We start from the raw sequence: 22,076 nt of genomic DNA on the forward strand, positions 1-22,076 counted from the left end.
TGTTATTATGAAACCACACACTACTGCATACACGCGTTGTTCATATCCCTAACATACTAAGGGTGGAAATGAAGGCTGTTTATGACAATGGAATAATTCAACCCGTGTGCGTTTTCCAGCAGTATACTCAATTACACTTCATTTCTGAGACTTTCCTTTCTTGAATAGAATCGAGCAACCCATTAGAAACGACTATTTGAGCACATTAATAATAATAATAATAATAATAATAATAATAATAATAATAATAATAATAAAAATAATAATAATAATAATAATAATAATATTTTTATTATTATTATTATTATTATTATTATTATTATTATTATTATTATTATTATTATTATTATTATTTGGTAAAAGGTGGGTTAGGCCACTCCATTCTAAGGAGAGCTCCTCCCCTCATGAGAATATATTTCTGTTCATATTATATAAAGCGTGACATCGAGGGAGGGAGGAGGAGGAAGGGTGAATAATAATTACATTTTTGCATTCCCCCTCACAAACTATAATGATAGCTGCCTTTTTGTGTTTGTGAATGGTTGGTTCTGTGTTGTATATATTGGAGGCTATAGACTGCATCTAAAATAGTTTGTGCTTATTTCCATTCACAGTATACCAGAACTGACAATTAATAAGAACATTAATAAAGAACGATAGGCCTCACATTGAATACTCCAGAAACAATGTTACAAAGCCATGCTCAAGCCTATTGTTCGATCTTTAGAGAGAATAATGATGACTTAAGATATTTTACATCGCAATGAAATAAATAAATCACGTGTGTGTGTGTGTGTGTGTGAGTGTGTGTGTGTGTGTGTGTGTGTATTAATTAGTCTTACATTCATCATGTCGGTAAAGATGATACTCAATTGCCGTTTCCACGGGGACGTTGAAAGAGGATAGGTGTAGGCCAAAGGCTTTAGTTCAAGTTCATCGTGTTTTTAAAGCTAGCTTGCATTTGTAGGCTATTTATACTGTAATATATAACAGTTTTTGTTTACCGGTCCTTAAACCTCTTACCGTCTATAATAATATATAATTTAAATACAATGCAGTATATGTTCCTATAAATGATTCTGTTTCAGAGGACTACACCACCGACAAATTGCAACACATATTTTACATATGCTTCCGTTTTGCATTGGGAAGCGTTACTTTTGCTGAAATAGCAAATAAGCTACCACTTTTTCATGTCGGTAAGACTGACGGATGTAACACGTTATGACGCATTATATGGGATGCACAAATGCAAACGCGATAGCCCTGTTATATTCATCAGAAATACAGAGATAATTTAAATGTAAAACGAACAGTTTTTGTTTACCGGTCCTTAAACCTCTTACCGTCTATAAAATACAGATTTAGTTTAATATACGTTTTTTATTTTCTATAATCTGCTGGTTAGATCGAATTGGCTGAGTATAGCACTGTTTCAAAGTGGTGTGATGGTATATTTCTTTATAAATGTTCGTGTTATCATCGCATTCGAAAGGATTGCGTTTGAATTGGGCTGTAATTCATATTCTCTCGTGGTGCAGTCGCGTCAGCTTGCTACTGCATTTCAGATGGATTTGCATCACAAGGTAGGTAGGCAGGTAGGTACTGCGCACACTCAAAAAGATCACCACAAACATAAAACATCCTCCTGGGTTTTTGTCGTTGGGAAATATGGAACAGGGAAATGTACCCCTGCTTATCTATTGCATTTGTCTGACCTTTTTTTTTGTACAGGGTAAAACCATAGTAATGAACCGATACTACCAGTGCTTACAATTAGGGGGTATGCTAGTACTAGCTCGAACCACTACTGACTTAAATACTAAGATACAACTATAACGCATACCACGCATGTATATGTTCTGCGATACTCGTGTTTACGCAACATAAAGAGGTGTGGAAGTCAGTAATTAGTTTTATTAAGGAATACACAGCTTGTGTTAAAATTCTGTCCATTTTATTAGAACACGGTTTCTTTTTGCAGAATACTGTGCAACTGAACATTGGATCTCTGTGTACTTATGTTTTCAACAGTGCTTAGCACATTATGTTGTGGTGGTAATTATTAATATTATTAATATTCTTCTATAATAATAATAATAATAATAATAATAATAATAATAATAATAATAATAATAATAATGTGTAGCTGTCCTGTGGTATAGGGTACACACAGTACAAAGGCGGTGTAGGTTAATATGGCTCTTTAGGCTTGCTTAGTCATTTAATATTAAAAGGAAGAATGGATACTTGATGTGTAATTCTGCACTTACGCGACCACGTCGAAGATTTCTGCTCAGAATGTGACTCGTCATTTGCAGTTTTGGCATTTGTGGTTGGCTTGGTATTTAGTTATTGTTATTATTATTATTATTATTTTTTATTTCATTATGAAATTTTAGATGTAATTCTATTTCATTGAACCAATTCCTGCGGACATCACAACGTGGAATGTTTGTTTTTTTTCCTTCGGTGGTAAATACACTGTATTTTACATTTTACAATGTTTCTCGTTGTGAATAAATACATTATATATTAAGCCTTACACATTTCATTTTTATATATACTCTTGTGTTTATGTACGTCTAAAAATATAGGCCTACTGAAAAAAAAAACGTTTTCCTAGAGAAATAGTAATAAAAATGTATATTATTCGATGTCATTGTTTAAAATACAATACATTACTTTATCGATAAAGCGTGGTCGTTCAACTATATATATATATATATATATATATATATATATATATATATATACGGAATTGAAAGTATTTTTTATATATAAATGTTACATTGTATCTAGCAGATGTCTAATATTTATAACTAACAATTCCGCTACTTTCGAAATGTTGCATCCTAACAAGTATACATAACATGTTACAGGAGTAAATGTGCAAAAATAAATAAAATAAAAGATAATAAAGACGATAATCTTTAGGCAGGTATAAGATACACAATTTTAAAAAAAAGAAACATTTTTAAAATGTCCTTTTGAAGAATGGATGGATTTTTTTCCCTATATTTTCTTCGTATAAACAATTATTTCGATTGTGGGAAACAACCCGTTTAGTTTTTTGAATAGGCCATGCTTTCTATATCTGATGTTTGGTTCACATCTATACTGTTACTCCCTGTCTCGTACTGCGCTGTGTCCTTTGCCATTTCATGTTCCATGGTGTATTTATAAAATATATATATATTATTATTTGAGATATTCCATTTTGTCAGTGCGGACTTTTTTTCCCAGAAATACCAGATTATCAGAAATGAAATTAATGAGGAATATTTAATCTTACTGGGGTTACATCCTCGATCATGATCTACACCAGGTGAACTGCACCTGTGCACCTCTTAAACTATAACTGTGAAACAGACACCTGGCCGGGTTAAAAAGCTGAACTGATACCTCAACGGAACGCACGAACTAAAGAAAGGAAGAATGAAAATAAAGTAAGCGAGAAAGAAAAAGTGAGACAATAAAACAATTCAAAGAACACAATGAAACAAAAAGAAGAAAACGTTTTGAAAAGAATATATATATATATATATATATATATATATATATATATATATATATATATATATATATATATATACCAAGAGAAATAAAGAAGAGATAAAACAGCGGAGATGATAAAAGAAAAAAGGAGGAAATATAAATTAATACATACAAATAGAAGGAAAGAAAGAAAGAAAGAAGGAAGGAAGGAAAGAAAGAAAGAAAGAAAGAAAGAAAGAAAGAAAGAAAGAAAGAAAGAAAGAAAGAAAGACAAAGCGAGACATTCACCTCGGTCTGAGTCTTTTGTAGATGGTAGAGGAAGCTGCTGCTTTTATTAATGTGCCTCTCTAATTAACACTCTCCTCGCTAATTAACACTTCAGTGGGGCTCGTGGCACCTGGACTGGCGGTGTCGGCACGCGCTTCCTCTTTGCCCAGGATTTCCGAAGCAGCCGGAAGGAGCGACACAGGACACCTTCAGAATCGGAGACAGCCCGAGCTTCATTTGTGTGCACCTTCAAACACATTACATTCGGTTCAGGGGTGGAAAGAACTAATTAGTGAAATACATGTTACCACCACCTGCAAGCTACAAAATAAACTCAGAAGTCTTTTTTTAAATGCAGCTAGAATCTGCAGTACGTTACTGTACATTCTTTCTGATATACATATATTGTAAGTTCGATTTGATTACATAGTATAAAAGGATTTTTTAAAAAACTGTATTTAAATCGATATATACTGCAATAGCTAAATATTAGCCACTCAAAAAATATATTTTTATATTTCATTTTTTCAATGCAATCATAAAGACCATATATATGAAACTTGACCATCTATCTATCGATGTCTTATTTTACTGTATTTTTCATTGTTAAAAAAAGTCCACAGTACTGGTAGTCATTTACTAGTTTATATTAATTATATATATATATATATATATATATATATATATATATATATATATATATATATATATATATATATATATATATATATTGATTTGTTTTTTGTCATTCTTCCCTATAATGAGGCAACGGTAGGCCTACTTGTAATACAAACAGTATCCCCGATTAAAAGACTTTGGTAAAGGCAGGGTTGTGCTGAAAAGTCAATTGAAAACCCACAGCACTCACACAGTTAATAATGTGATATGTGAGCAGAAAGTGGGCTACTTATCCAGTTCAAGTAATATGCAACTAAATACAGAGGAAAGGAGAAAGCATCTCTGGCTGCATCTGGGGATTACATGACTCCCGTCCATATGTAATAACATTGTGAATACAGTATGAAAGTAGATCTATTGCATGCACAGTTTCATTAGGATTTTAGGAAGACTCAATATCACACTCAAATACAATACCCATCAGTGTGTTGCTTTAATCAGACGACACCATTCATATCTTTATAATACTATACCATTGTACATTCGTGTCTTTTATCATTTATTTTGTCATTTTAATAAACACTAAATATATTTTGACATATAGCATCCATATAGGATTTTGTATTTCAGCGTTTTAGTATTGTATTCTATTTTTGGTTTTCGTTACTCATATAAGCTAAAATTATTATTATTTATTTATTAGCAGACGCCCTTATCCAGGGCGACTACAATTGTTACAAGATATCACATTATATTTTTCATGCAATTACATTATTTTTTACACATTATTTTTACATACAAATACCCATTTATACAGTTGGGTTTTTACTGGAGCAATCTAGGTAAAGTACCTCGCTCAAGGGTACAGCAGCAGTGTCCCCCACCTGGGATTGAACCCACAACCCTCCGGTCAAGAGTCCAGAGCCCTAACCACTACTCCACACTGCTGCCCAATGAAATGAAACAAAGAAAAACAAAAGAGGTATGCGCCGCGTTTGCTACATCAAATCTGCATAGTGTGCTCAGAAAGCGACTGTGCCAAATCTCTCACAGAGTATGTGCCGTGACAGCCCATGGAGGTACGCTTGCCTCCTTTCACACACCCCACCTACACGCGGTGCTTTGTCCATCTCCCGCGTTCTCTGTCCAGACAGCGCTGTCTAACTTTCAGTCTGTTAAAAGGCTAACACGCAGTCCATCAATTACAATCTGCACTCATACTCTGACATTGATTAATAGTGACTGGCAACCGTCCAGTCAGCCAATGAGAAACTAGCCACCCAGTCTATAATTAGCATATAGAGGTTTTAAATAGGGGCGATGTCAGAGGCCTCACTATGTGCAGCGAATGTGTGTGTCTGTGATTCAAGGTGCAAGTTATTTTAAATTCATATTTTATGTATAGAGTACTCTAGATACTATAAGCAACCTTAAGCACGTCTCTTCGCATGTATGATGTATCTTTAAAAGTAAATGTACAGTTTCACAGTGCCCGGCGACTAGAATCAGTACTGGACATCAGTAAATAATTTAGCTAGATAGATAGACAGGTAGACAGATTGACAGAAAGATCCATACTCAAGCAATACGAGTTTCAATAAAAAGTTGAAAACCTCGCCACGGTTCAAGTAAAATTAAAATCTTGTTCTTTTGTTTTTTAAAAACATCTAAGTCTTTGAAACCTCACATACATTTGGCAAAAAGTCATTTGTTATTATTATTATTATTATTATTATTATTATTATTATTATTTGTATACATTATATTGCAATAGATAGATAGATAGATAGATAGATAGATAGATAGATAGATAGATAGATAGATCTGCTAATATACTTTAAAAGTCTGTCACCCCAGATTTCTACATTAATTGTACATCTGAATGCATGAAGCGAGGCTTTCTGTTTGTCTTACAAAGAGCCGGTTCTCTTTCAGCACGCATATGATATAAAATCAGCATGGGCAGGTTTGTATGCATGTTTCATGGCTCTACTGCCCGCTGTAGCTGGGATGATAATACATTAAAGCCTCTAATTAATGCTGGCGGGCTGCAGGTGTTGCAGTTTCTTTGATTCAATAATACTCCCCTCACGCTGGGTTACATATGGAGTTTCGGCGCTTCAGTATCTGATACGCGGCTGCATTGTTCCCGTTACCTGTGGATTCAAAGGAATCAGTCGGGTTTTTATTAAAAAAATGTGTTGAGAAAAACGCAACAGAACACCACCGCTGTCTTTGACGTCGTTTGTCAATTATATCAGGATTTGGTAAGGCAAAGACGTGGCAAATAACGAAAACACAGTCATTGCCTGTAACACAATGTATTTCAAAATTCAGTAGACCAAATAAAACATCTCGATAATTTTGTTTTATTCGGGCCTTAAATACATTAAATGAAAAGCCTGAGGCATGTGTACATTCTAGCAAATAGCAACTCTTTGAACTTACACAAACACGAACAGCAAACTCTCAGCGATCATACTGCAAGAGACAGTGTTTATTAAATATCTTATTAAATCTACAGATTATAAACGCATTTACAGTATAGTGTTTATTTTGGGAACGTGTTTGTTTATAGCCCAGCTAAAACAATCCCATTAAATGAAATAATAAATGGAACTGTAAAATGTGACTATCTTATTAAACAGTGGGACGATTTTTTCAGTTTGTTTACACAGGATTAAAGTTACGCGGCTTTAACCATGGAGATAATGGAATAATAATGGTTTTGATTAACTGAATAAAGGTTTGGCGAGTCCCGTTAAACTTTTCTACTGCGTACAGAGTAGCAGTCGATGAGTCTCGTGAATATATAAACGTTAATCAATTCATCAGAACAGACAAGAACACAAAAACTTACACAGTCACGCGATAAAGTTTTGTCAACGTCACCTATACGCGTCCAGGTGAATGGACTGCAGAGGTTTTACGGCAGATTACTAATGCTTTATGAATAAGGCCCAAGAACTTCAAAACAATGTAACAATCTGTAGCAACTGGAACTCAAACTCCCTCCCCAAAACAACACCACCTTTGGTTTGTGAATCTATTTGTGTTGTTTTTGCCTCAATTGAGTTCTGTACACTGTATTTTCGAGCAGAGCACTGCACTGCTGCAGTTATTGGGATCTGCGCTGTCCAGGGTCCTGAAAGCGTGCTCCGCTCCAGATGTGATGCCTTTTAAATGACTGGCGTATTCTTTTACAATCAGCCTTTAATGTGATTCCAACAGCAAAACCGTGCCAAATGAATCTGTAATGCGCATACAATCGCATCCACACACAGAGCGATACTGGGTTATAAGTAGCACAATGCAAGATTTTTTTTTCCTAACTGAATACCAAACGTTGCCCCCTACTGTGCTCACCGGAGATGTCTACTCCAGTCTGCGCCTACTTTCAACCTATATTAAAGTCGCTTGTTTGAGGATAGGTATTTGTTTTCTAAACAATATTATTTTGTATACTTTACATATAGCATTATAGAAAGTGTGGATTATTATTATTATTATTATTATTATTATTATTATTATTATTATTATTATTATTATTATTATTATTTGGCATCTCTTTCTTTTATTTAGGAGTCACAGCTTTAAAATAGGGGTGTGTTCTTTTTTTCCACGCCAAGTTCTGGAGTTCTAGAACGTATTATCCGGGGAGCTGGAATCACATTATGGAACTTGTTGCCTTCTATACGTCACAGTACAATGTGAACAGCTGGGGGTGGGCTTGACCCTGGCAGACACTGGAGGAACCGCGCTGCATCGGCGTGTATGGCTAGCAGCCCCCGTAATTACACCAGAGAGGTCTGCCGGTTGGTGCATCCATTACCACTGACTGCTACTTCTCCATACAGTATACCCATGCTTGATATGTGTTATAGTATACACATATCACATACAATAAGACAAAGCACGTCATCTTCAACAAATTCATTTTTTTGAGAATAAAATGGAAGGACGCTGATCTAAGACTGTCTCTCGGCGTTGCTATGGTGTGCTAATTTAATGTCCTCGTGCCACTGCTGAGCGGAGGGAGGCAGGCAGGTGTCGTTAAGAGAGGATGCATGCTTAGATGCAATGTCCATATCTGATCTTTGCACCAAAGCGACTCCTTAATCTCATAGGTACAGCTTGGAAGATATCCTTCGTAGAGGAATGCGGGCGTACTCAAGTAAAACAAATGGATGCAAAATACTAATACGTTTTTCATATAATTTTACAGATATTTGGCGTGTATCTTCCACGCTGTGCTATAAACTGTAAGCAAATATAACATATATATGAACATAGAGCATCGTTCTTATAAATACTTCATATAAATAGCGCAGTAATGTAGTTGACCTTATAATTTATATAAGGTAAGAAAAATACTGTACACAGAGTATACAGGCGACACAATTCAATACACGAAAAAAAACATTATTGTGTAAATATTGCAGGGGTAGCATTTAACAAAGGGAATGAGGTCTTACCAAGACAAGTGTATTCTGTAGGTCACCCAGAGTAAAAGTTACTAATAAGAATTATAATAATAATAATAATAATAATAATAATAATAATAATAATAATAATAATAATAAAATCAGATAACACTTCTTATAAACAGTTCAGTAAATTGGTGCTTAATATGATTTTTATCCCCGAAACACACTAATATCAAAATAAAGCCCCCCCCCCCCCCCCCGGGGATGAAAACATTAACTCGACTGTGATGTCGGGGCACGTGACCCGGCTGAGAGCGGAAATTAAACCGGTGTTCTATATTTTAAGCGAAGTCTCCCAGCCAGCGCCGATCCTGCCGCACAATAACACAGCGACACTCGTGCAGAGCGCCGAGGAGGAGCGCGCGGTACTTCTGTTTCCCAACTCGGAATAGGCTGAAGAAGGAGGCGGCCTGCTTACACCTCATCTCCAGCGTTACGGCTGCACGACAACCCCTTCTCGTTGAGATTGCTAGTAGTATAAGGCCCCCCCCCCCCACCCCCCAGTATTTAATCAGCTTACTGTTCCTGGAAATCATTCTGCCGTCTCTTTTTATTTTCAGCTGCCCATTGCTTTGCTTGCATTCACATATTGCTAATGCTATTCCTGTACAGCCCACCCCCGTTGCCCCTCGACGCCACACACCCTCCCACACTCACTTCAAATCAGCGAGCAAAATTTCACAATGGTCTGCATGCATATAATGCTTCAAACCGCCTGCGAAACAACTTATGCAAAAATAAGCTATATATATATATATATATATATATATATATATATATATATATATATATATATATATATATATATAACATAACATCATAACATTAGTATATGCAAGACATTATCATTATCGAGCATGCTAGATGTACTGACGCCTGGATTCGCAAATCACTTGAAATATTAATAAATATTACATTTATAAAAGCATATGCCCATTTCTCCAAACATGTTGTCATATACAATCCAGTATAATAATAAAAACACTCTTATGAATTATATTTAATAAACCCATTCGTGTTTTGAACTGAATCAAGATGGTTAATATAATTTGTATGCAGTTTGATCTGTATCAGGTAAACCAAACTTCTGATAAGAGAACTGATAATATAGCACAGAGAGTGTACTGACTTCAATCAAAAACCATAACGCCTTCAGACAGAATATCACAGTCTTTTAAAAGTAGAATGTATTTACCTTTTCCAGCCAATGAGATGCTTTCCTTCGGCACCTGTTGCCTGTAAAATACATAAAAACAAAACTATCAATTACGGTTTGCACTTCCAGCATTTCATTAGGAAAAAACAAAACAGCAAATCAATTAAAAACGCTGTATTTCTGTTCACACTTAGAGGCTATCAATGTGTGTTCCTGTTGAACATCCTCTAATATAAAATCACAAAAAAAACCTTAAGGAGTAAAACGAACGCATGGTTGGTCTGCACTGAAAGATACAATATACACACTTAGCTGCAGTGTTTGAATTTACAATTCCCCATGCAAATATCTGAAATCTCACTGTAAAGCTATGCTTAATACAACCCCCTGTGTGCTTCAGCTAATGTATTAATATAGATAATATGTGCACATTGCTTTCATACAGCATGTGGATGAGAATGTGATGAAGGCAATATCTATTATATTACACAGGTGCCCATTTTATTTTATACTTACAGTATAATAACACAATGCTATATCTTTATAGAATAAAATAGTCTTCAACAAACTAAAATTGTCATGCGGTATATGACTTTACTTATCATTAAATCATTGATATATATATATATATATATATATATATATATATATATATATATATATATATATATATATATATAGATATATAGATAAAATTATGCAGCTAAGATATGTGTTTGTTTGTTCGCTCCCTCTTAAAAAAATAAAAAGCTAAAATAAACCTTGATATTTTTAGGTAAGGTTATTGTTAATTTAAGTTGAGGTTAATTCAGGAAAATTAATGAAGATAAAAAACACAACAAAGTTATAACAGTCTGTATATGTTATATGAGTTAATGTGCCACAGTGAAAACAAATACAATACAAATAATAATGTACCAAACTCTAAACAAAAAAAAATACATGTTAAATGTACATATAGTGTGTATATATATATATATATATATATATATATATATATATATATATATATATATATATATATATATATATATAGCACTGTTTTTAATAATCCCACCTTTGCCAGTCTGTACTAAATACAGCATTCAAAATAAAATGTTATATCTGTGCAACCTATATACGATTATATATAAGCACCATATGTGTCTGTGTCTGTGTGTGTGTATATATATATATATATATATATATATATATATATATATATAAACAGTTATTATTACAAACTGGTTCTGGTTTCTGCTTTCGCAGTTGTATCTTATTTTATTTTATAACATCCTGCAGTATTGTCACAATACAGTTCAATGTCAAATATTATTTATTCCATTTTAGATTTTTTTTAAAAAAATATGTAATATAAAAAACAAAACAGCTGTTGTGAGAACAAAATGGTATAGACTACAGAAATGTACTCGTGGAAAAATAATATTTCAAAATTTTTCAGTTTTGGTCCTATATGCAGACACATGGACCAAAATCACTGCAACCCTACTTTTAAAATGACCGCTGTACTGTATTCCGTATATATTGCCATGTAATTTAGGCTGGGTCCGTATTGAAATGGAAACGAGTAACTAAAAATAACCATATTTTTTAAAAAAGCCAATTTGTTTGTCTTCAGACTGTTGTGGCCAAAAATGTCACGAGGTGTACATGAAGACGATGGATAAAACCTGGGAGGCATATAATCACCATAGCATGAATCAATAGGGATACATCTGAAAGAGAATCTCATAGACTACTTACATTTTAGAGGGCACATATGACTACAGTATACTGCCATGCACCGATGGTGCGTGCATACAAATACTTCTTAAAATATTATCATCATACCCAGTGTTTCAGAACAGCATCCCCCTCTCCCCTCTCCTCTTCTCTCAGTCTAATTTCGAGAGAATTAGGAGAAAAAACCTCCAGTTCTATTGTGAAATAGAACCCCCTCCCCATTCTATTCTATTCGGGTTCATTCCAATAGAAGCCAGATTCATTAATTTCACACTGTAGCTCGGGAGATTTTTTTTTTCCCACAAACAAGTGACCGAGAATAAAAAAGTCTCCCCAAAGAAAGAAGTCAACATCAAGTTCAACAACGTGCCGGCGATCATTAGCATGACAATGCCGTCTGGCAGCACAGAGACTTCTTAACAAGAGGGACTGGCGTCACGACAGTCACTCTGCCAGACCCCGCAACATTTTCCCAGGCTCTTACAACAATCACACAACTGTGTGTCTTCAATGCCGGCGTTTGGGGCACGAAGTTTGCCTTACGATTACACGTAGAATACAAGATTAGCACAAGGGGCGTGTTAACCAGTGCAAGCGCACACACACGCACTGAACACCTTATAAAAAAAAAAAGAGTAAAAGGATTTTTTGTTTTGTTTGTTTTTAAATAACATAATACAATAAAATAATAAAAAAAAATACAGAAAAGTTTGGATTTCTGTTCCAAAACTATATAGAGTATTTAAGAAATCGTATAACAGAAGCATGGAACATGATTATTTTACATTTTAAAATGCATGTGTTTAGCAACTTCAGACTGATGGCTTAATGCACAAAAGTATATTTATATACTCTCTACTTATTGCATTGGTACTTACGTGTGAGGAAGACGTGATAATCCAAAATAATAAGAAGTGAAGTCCAGGTATACAGGAATTAAAAAAACACTCCTTATAAAATAAAGTGAACGAGCGTGGAAGCAGCGTGTAAAAGACCGAGCACACCGGAGACCCAAAGCCGCTCCTAAAGACAGCCGCTTTACAACTCGAGCAGGACAAGCTGTTCGGGAGTCCACCCCATCCGAAGCAATTTATTTCAAACGCCGCGATTACTTGTGCCTGAGCGAGCCGAGACAGAAAGCTTGGGAACTACGACAATGTCCCAAGTTTGTCAGCCATCCAGCCCAGTCCTAATTTTCTCACAGCCCCCGAGACGGGAGTCTGTGGAAGTCCGTTGTTAGTCCTCAAACTGTCCAAGCTGGCGTGGACGTGTACAGAAACTCAAGCAGCCAAGCTCTCCAACTCATTGTCCGGAGTGAATTGATGTCCATTGTGCCAGCTCTGCGTGATCGGATTTTTTTTTTTTTTATTTTAGTTACGCCTTGTATCTCCTCAATCGTTTTTGGTAGGACTAACACACGAAAGAGCCCTATTAACCCCCCCTGAAAAAAAAACAGAACTTGCATAAGACATCCTGCGTCCGACCCCCTTTACAGAAAAGAAAATATACGAAAACATAAGAACGACCACCTATACAGTGCTTTGCCACAGCTTACACCAGTATAGCTCTGGAGCCTAGAAATTACGAGCGCTGTCTCGTTTTCGTGGATCTGTTTTTATTTTAATGTTTTTATTTGTGTCAGCGATATCCAAACTTTTTTTTAGTGCACCGGAAAAACGGAAGAAACTACAAAAAAACAGCAGCTACAACAACGACAACAAACAACGATAAACCGACCCTGCAGAAGAGCTTTCCTTATGCGTTCAATTTTAGTACATTTTTTGTTAAGAAGGCTGGCGCACAGCTGGCGCTCGTGTCACCGATCCAGGATCTGGTGATGGAATCATTCGTGCCCAAGTGTAGCGCTGGCGCGAGGATGGGAAAGGGGGCGAAAAAAAAAATCTGCATCCTTGATGAGCACTTAGGTACCACGCGCTTGCATCAAAAGCATTGGAGTTATGGAGGAACGGCAGAAAGCATTAAGACCAAATGAGGGTCTGATATAGTTGCCTCGTAGTAACGCCGACCCCGCATCAAAGCACGAAGCAAGAGAACAAAAAAAGCAAGACTTGTTTATTCCCCTGCAAAGGAAAGAACAGGCGAATCCAAGAGCCAGAAAGAGGGTGCTTGGAACACAGTCAAGGCGCTTCTGCTCCGAAGAGGCACTGCAAGACGAGTGTTGGGAACTAGGTTCTGGGTCACGTTGCTTTGCGTGGGGTTAAGTAGATGCGTCCCCGCTTGTTTCGAGTGTGTTATCAAGCCTTGATTGGAATCTGTTCATTAAATCGCGCGATCTTCATCCCCGGCAGCGAGCTGGCGAGTCGCATTTCCTCGTCCGCGATTGAAACGCTGCATGCAGATCTCCGTATTGAGCCTCGACATCGCAAAATAGTGTTTGCCCGAGCTCTTCACATTTTACTACGTGGGGGATTGCGTCCTGACGTCAGAGAACAGGATAGGTTACCCTGATTCATATTTTAATGCGTATTCTGAAGGTGTGTATAAATTAAGATACATGTGAATTTTATATATATATATATATATATATATATATATATATATATATATATATATAATGCTATATAAGATGTATGCTAGAGTGCAGCAATTCCCCCAAAACACTGTGATATGACCAATGATTTTTATAATAAAAAGCTGCACATTTTTACATTGCATTTGATTCATTTTTTTTCTTTTGGCATATGCATTGAAGATCGTTGATTAGAAACCATCCAGGAAGATGCATTTGCAAATCTGTTTGATTTTAGACTTTTGGCAGTCATCGTGGTGCTTCGGGTATCTGAGGTGCTCATTTATAGATGTAAAGTTATGCAATACAAAGGGAGGGTTTTGGTGCACATCATGCACGCATTTAAAACGATGCAATGCCTGCACCCCTGGAAAGCAATGGCATGGGTATTGGTTATTCATGGTTTCAGACAGTTGATACTGCTTGCATTATGTTTTGAAAATAGCAATCGATAGCTCCCTGTTGTAAGCAGATCTATGAAAATGAATACTGGATGTTTGCAAGACAAAACACCTCTAATTATAGAAATAGAAGCAGGTGTCTGATACACATAGGAAATATTTAATACTATATTGCAAAGCATACGACTCACATAGGCGGCCCTAATATAACATTGTGTTTGCTAAATTTACACAGTAAAATAATATATATTTTTAAAAAATATCAATTAAAATAAACCCAGCAGAGCGATACAAATGAACCCAGAAGTGATCATTTCTCTACATTTTCTTTACACTTACGCCTATGACTCGGGACTCGTTACCGGTTTACAGATGAATATATGTTTATAAAAGAAAACGCCCTTTTCTTTAATAAACATGTCAGTATCCACAACACCTCCAGTCACCTCGTCGTAATTACTGTGTTATTGGAAATATTATACTTATCACATTATAGCAATACGCGTGAGATATTCAAACAGTCCTGCATTGTAGTGTATTGCATCTAAAATATTGATCTGATTGAATGATAACACAATAGTCTGCTCAGAATTAAAAAAAAAAAATACTGCATACCGCACCCTAATATTTAGAGGGATGATTTTTTCTCTGGTTTTACGCACTGTATTAGGTTAACTGTTACTGTGGGTTGCTCAGCCTAATCTATTGTATAGTTATTGATGAAGGTAAACACCATGTGCTTTTATTAAGAAATCGCATTGTCATATCAGGTGCGTTCAGGTGAAGGATAATGATATTTGTGCGCATGTTTGTTTGCTTTCTTCAAATTCATTTGGAGCATTTTTTTCAGATTTTTTTTCTTCTTATAAATGGTAGACACACAATGACGAAAAGTAAAGGGAAAAAACGTAGCTGTAATCTGGAAAATGACCCTTTTTATCCCACAACATGGAATACAATAAACCCTAATCCAGAACCCAGATAATCTACTAAACTGAAGGGCACACGATTGTAGATTAATCTCATATACATTATAGATGAGCAAAGTTAAAAAAGCAAATGGACAGAGATGCGGACGTAGAGCTGGTCCCTAATGTAACTGAATTCGCTGTTTCTTTAATAAGCAACGTTAAACCTTGAAACGGTTTCTCAGCAGCAACATTTCTGGGTTCTCATTCGCCATAAAACCGCTTTGCACTTCCATGCTTGATGCAAATGTAAATGACAGTGCCTTGCACGCACATCACATCCTGAAACAAATACAGTTTGCAGATGGGTTTAAAATACAGTAGGAGTGTTTATGGTTTCAGCCTCCTTTCAAACAGTACTGGTAAATGTATACAGATCTTCAAAGAGAGTGCAATGCACATTATTTAACACAAACTTCATAATCTTTGGAAAAGCCCCACAAAGGAAGTGTTTTAAAGGGCTGGTTAGTTGTGGCTTTGTTTAAGGATTATATAAGGTTGAATTATTATTATTATTATTATTATTATTATTATTATTATTATTATTATTATTATTATTATTATTATTATTATTATTATTAGGCTTTCACCTGATAAAACACACATTGTGGTCTTGAATGAGAGTCTGTGCTTTCCATCTACATGTCGAGACATTTACAGATATCAAGTTGTGTATTTTTGTACCATTATTTGATGTAACTAATTACTGTACGCTAGAAAACATGGTTCATGGGCGTCCTTTAAAGAACCATTATGACACATTGATAAAAAAAGAAGAAAAAAGCTTCTCTATATATTTATACAACGGGTACATATCGTTAGGGGTTCCATAATTCGATGCTTCAGATTTTGCACCTCTTAAGGTCAGAACCCACTGTGCGTGTGTGTGTGTGTGTGTGTGTGTGTGTGTGTGTGTGTGTGTGTGTGTGTGTTCTACAATAACAACAACCATAATAATAATAATAATAATAATAATAATAATAATAATAATAATAATAATAATAATACGTTTTTATTAAAGAAGCTTAATATCATTTTACTATACGAGAACTATGAATTTCTCCTCTAATAAAATGTGATTCGTGCATTTCTGCAGTCTAAAGTTACCAGCAGTGTAGGTGTTTAGTCCACCTAGGCAGCTATGCTATATATATATATATATATATATATATATATATATATATATATATATATATATATATATATATATATATATATATATATTATCCTTGCTATTTAGTTTGTAGTTTTCTGTATGTCTTTTGGCTTGATGCAGGTTACAACACCCTGTCCTTTCACCCCAATAAAAGCAAGCAAGTACTTTTACACCTGCGCTGGTTGAATTGTAATGCTGTATTTTCGGACCGAGGCTTTACTGTGTATTGTATCTTTCATAAATAAGGGTGTTGCCCCTTGTACTGTGACGAACATAGCCGGATAACACGCCCAAACAGGTGTGCTGTGCACGTGTATCAAATAGGAGAAATATATATTTAACATTTTTAAAAAGAAGATTGCGCTTGCAATATGAAACAGATACAGAGATAGGAAACTTAACATGGTACAATGTGCACACCGTGACTGAAGGGGATAGATATGTATTTTTATTGATAATAAAATGCATAAACCAGCTTTATTAAGACACGGTTGCTATTCCCTATAGGCAGACGCACACGTGTCCACTGCGTGATAATGCGAGGTCAACTCATTTGTCTAAAAAGTGGACTGACCAAGCAAGCAGCAGGGATCGGATGGACTTATGATCGACTGACCAGCATATCTCAATTATGTGCCATTATATGTAATACGAATCAAAAATAAAACACAAACAGATAGCGTTGTGTTTAGTGGAACAGAGAACAGCGTCCTGCAGAATGGCTGTACCAATACAAACAACGCACAGCGGAACTAGCAAGAAAATTAAACATGTTTTTAGTGCACCTCACCATAAAAAATATAGCTTCATAAAATAAAACCAAAATGTTTTTGATGAAATAACCTCGTTTCTTAATTTGAAAGTGTACCTATCAATATTTTAGCAAAAATACAGTGTGCAGTTTAAGTTTGGGTCATGGTGTATTGAGAAGGTGTTGTATATTGTATGGTAGTCAAGTATTCAGCGTACAGTATAATTTCAGTATCAATACTAAACAATCAGATAACTATTAATGGGTAGGCAGGTGTAAGGGATTTCTTGTGTGGATGGCTCTATAGAAACAGCTCACTCGGTCGATATGAACACACGGGCCATTTGCTTAACAGGTGTGTTATTGACTGGCAGGAGCAATTTACCTTAGAAGCCATTTTCTTCATACAAGCCTTATTTCCCGACTTTAGAAAAACGTAATTAGCCAATATATTTTGTTCTAGAATTTTTTTTATCTTAATTTTCCTTTAGTCATTTCTATTTCTTCTGTTTTGCCACGACGTGAATGCACGATTAAAAAAAAAATACAGTATCGCAGTTTTACTAAAAACTACACCGATTATACAAACATTTCTTTTGGTTGTTGAAATGTAAGTATTACGTTTGTACAATGATACAAATATGTATTCAAAGAGCAAAACACGCCGGTTGGGCTAGTGTAGAGCGTGTGTTACTCTTTCTATGTCACGAATATTGGGTATATCGTGTAGTTGTGTAACTTATTAACAGACAAGCAGTACTAGCACAAATAACATATGTTTCTACAGTGAAAGGGTCTATCTATCTATCTATCTATCTATCTATCTATCTATCTATCTATCTATAAACATCTGCCTGTAAATTTCTATTAGATTTTGTAGTGAGCAGTGATGCATTGCATCCCGTCCACCGTCAGTCTGTTAATACATGTATATAAGCTTCAGTAATTAAATAATGGGTGAATCTTGGGACTTCTGCATTTCTAAAAACTGCAAGCTTTAGCTCAGTGTTTAAGCACAGCATATACACAGCTGTGTGTGTGTGCGTTTCAGAGAGTGGCGGCCACTGAGAACGTGTTACATTATCGAGAACTCCTCCTTTTCTAACTCATATATATTATGAAGTATAAAAATTATGTAATTATAGCCTGGAATGGAGTTATTATTATTATTATTTTTTATACGTGTCGATTTACCTCATCCTCAGAAGGGCATACTCCTTCCAGTTTCCCCTGCTGATAATATAATAAAAATCTGACAATAGTGTCTCAAACATGAATGGGACCAGCCTGCTATATAAGAGAATATAGACTGAGAAATAAAAGACTGAAGAACCCGCGTTGCTATATGTAAAGTATGCGGGTTTACGCCATTTCAATCCAAACACAGCAATATTAAACATGCCGCATCAAAACACCTCGAACTAACCAGCTTTAACGAGCCAGAAAATACTGCGTTTTTTACTGTAATGAACTAATAATCTCAGTAATAGCTTAGATTCAATGTATATTGTTAGAACAGATGAAAACACGTGTGGTGATCATACAATAGCCATAATACAGCTAAGAACTGTTTACTATTATTATTATTATTATTATTATTATTATTATTATTATTATTTACTTAACCAACTGCATGTTCATTGCATTGGTTGAATGAATTATAAGTTATATTGTAGCTATAGTTCCCATAAAATAACTGGACGCATTCCTATGCAAAGCCTCCCATATTTAAAATAGATTTGCATGGCAAAGCTAGATATTCCAATAGCTGTACATTCCTGTACACGTTACTGGTTAGGTGTACGACGCTGGGTACATGGCACTGTGTGAGAAATACTTCATAAGCGGTTACTGTGCACTGATTGAATGAGGCTACATTGCATTTTAAAGATAAGCCTCTGTTTGACAAAAAATGCGCAAGTCTGCGAGGTTTGATTTTTTTTTTTTTGTGAAAATGAAATAAAACCGGAGACATTTGGAAAATGTTTGTTCCCTAATAATAATAATAATAATAATAATAATAATAATAATAATAATAATAATAAATGTACTGAAAGCCTAAACATTTAACAATTTAAATTAAAATAATAAAGAAAGCATGAATGGTGCATATATTAAATCGCGTATAGCTGTCATACCGCACTACACTAAAAACTTTAATGTGGTCACCTTTTCCGCTTTCAGGAATAAAAAACAAAAACAAATATTATTCAAATAAATACATTGTCTTAATTAGCTTCTATACTTGTTTCTTTCTTTAATTGCCTCTGAAAGGAATTGCTACTGTAGGGAAAATAAAACTGATCTACACAATACTATTCAAGTCAAGTATATGTTTATTTCTGTAGAGAATTGCTGCATAAAGATTCCTCTCGGAGCTCGTGTCTGAAGGAGGGTCTCCATACCGTGCAGTCAGAGCGGTGTTATACAGCAGGGGAAACAGCGACACCTATAGGTAGAAAGCAGCAGCCTGAAATGTTGCGGCAGGCATCCGTCTCAGGCACGTGGTCCCGGATTAACTTGCTGCGGGCTTCAGCAACAGGGTGCTTTATGACGTAGGTTTAAAACAGTGACGATTCAGCTTGTCTACAATTTGAACGCAGTAACGAATAAAACAGAAGCTAAAGCTGTTAATGCAGCAAAGTGGCAATGCTTTTAATATATGGACTGCTTCAAATCTGTCTTACTGGTAAAGAATGGGGACAAACGATACAAGGTCTTCAGAATATGCTCGTGATATTATTATTATTATTATTATTATTATTATTATTATTATTATTATTATTATTATTATTATTATTATTATTATTAATACAACGAATGAATTAAATCAATGTTCAATTCAAAGTGATTATTAGAATACCAAATAATATACACAAGTAGAGGCATTCAAGTCTCAATACAGAATACACTATTACATCCTTCTCATGTTTACTATTCCTCATACATGTTAATCAGAGGGTACCTCAGCGTTCGAACCCCATTGTAACTTCTGGCTTTTGTGGAACTCTGATCGCGCTTAGAACCATTCCTGTACAGCAGATTCCATTTGTTCTAACAGAATCCTAATTAGAATTTTAAATTCCAGTCGAAGCATCTGATTGTAAGGAACGCTTGAGGGTTCCAGACCCGTCTGGTTTCATATTGATAGATGTAGACCCCTTTAAACAAAACAGGGGTTCCACAGAAAGACCGAGGACTGAACGGTTCCATATAAACAAGGAACACACCAAGTATTATTATTATTATTATTATTATTATTATTATTATTATTATTATTATTATTATTATTATTATTATTATTTTAACATTATTTTATTGCTTGTACGGTAGAATACATCTATAGCATCATGTTAGCTAGCTGCTTTATGTATCTAGGTTAATATAATGACCAGAAATAATTTTGGAAATGGTATTATTGAAAGTTAATTGCATGTACGATCTTTTTTTATTATTAACTATAGGTGCATTTATATGTATTTATATATAATATAGGGTTTTATTTAAATTAATACACGTCATTCTATATGCATTATAGGTTACATAACCATATACTCAATCTAAAACACGTTAATGTAGTCAGTAAGTTACATATAAATAATCAAGTCTTTGTTCATAGTTTTTAACCCAAAGGCTGGTATCAAATAGCCGGGCGGTACTCATCCTTTGAATTTTAAAGGGAGATTATACAAATAAGATTACACACAGTAGCTGTACAATGCTCTGTGTAATATAATACAGCACTGTAAATTAATTTATTATCGGTCGGACATTATTCACATTATCTGGCAGCTAACAAACATGTTGCAAATAATAATAGTCATAATAATAAAAACTAACTGCATTTCAAAATACACATTTCAGAATCAGCCTGACTTTTATTCCATGCCAGTCTCTTCTACACACACACACGGATCCGTATTGTTTCCAAAATGTAAAAAGAAAACAAATGAGAGCGGAAATGTGCTGCATACATGACGTGTTCAGAATGTTCTCGAGAAGCGCGCACGCTGGCATTCGAAATCAAGAATTCGATTCTTAATTCCGGTGTGACATTCGAATTCGTTCCGTGTTCCCTCAGTGATTCAGCTTTGTGTCTGCCAGATTCTTACTGTAATCCCTGGAATACAGTATTCAACACGGATTATTACCAATGTTATCATGTTATTACTGCATTTTGCAGTAAATGTGACGTTTTATTCTGTGTTTTCCTGTATTGGTGTAAAACTCTGATATAGGTTAGCTATATATATATATATATATATATATATATATATATATAATTTTATTTTTATTATCTCAATCTTAATTGTAGGGTGTGATCAAAAGGGCTGAAATATAATACAGCAAATCATTTGATTTTCAAACTCTTATAGATTTTCAAAGTCTTATAGTTTTATGGTAGACTTGCCTACCTGTGGAATATTTATTCTACATATTTTTAAAAACTATTATTTTCCTAAACGTATATGTAAAATATACAGTAGCATGACTTTAAAACAAACAAACAAATAATAATAAT

The 22,076-nt window shown here is 34.8% G+C and overlaps 1 long non-coding RNA gene across 5 annotated transcripts in view; it reads right to left on the reverse strand.

The window, feature by feature from the left end:
- LOC117428833 (uncharacterized) overlaps positions 1–22,076 on the reverse strand; it is a 62,288-nt gene that overhangs the window by 31,171 nt on the left and 9,041 nt on the right. Inside the window, exons 1-3 of one of the 5 annotated variants that reach the window (XR_009319854.1) lie at positions 12,627–14,250; positions 10,066–10,106; positions 3,787–4,012 (exon numbers count right to left, since the gene is read on the reverse strand). This is a non-coding gene — a long non-coding RNA (uncharacterized LOC117428833). Of the gene's footprint in view, positions 1–3,786; positions 4,013–10,065; positions 10,107–11,856; positions 11,882–12,626; positions 14,251–22,076 lie in introns of those variants that run through there. The other 4 variants (XR_009319855.1, XR_009319851.1, XR_009319853.1 and 1 more) reach the window with 4 other exon arrangements.

Source organism: Acipenser ruthenus, chromosome 47, assembly GCF_902713425.1.
Source record: "Acipenser ruthenus chromosome 47, fAciRut3.2 maternal haplotype, whole genome shotgun sequence".
NCBI classification, from domain to species: domain Eukaryota; kingdom Metazoa; phylum Chordata; class Actinopteri; order Acipenseriformes; family Acipenseridae; genus Acipenser; species Acipenser ruthenus.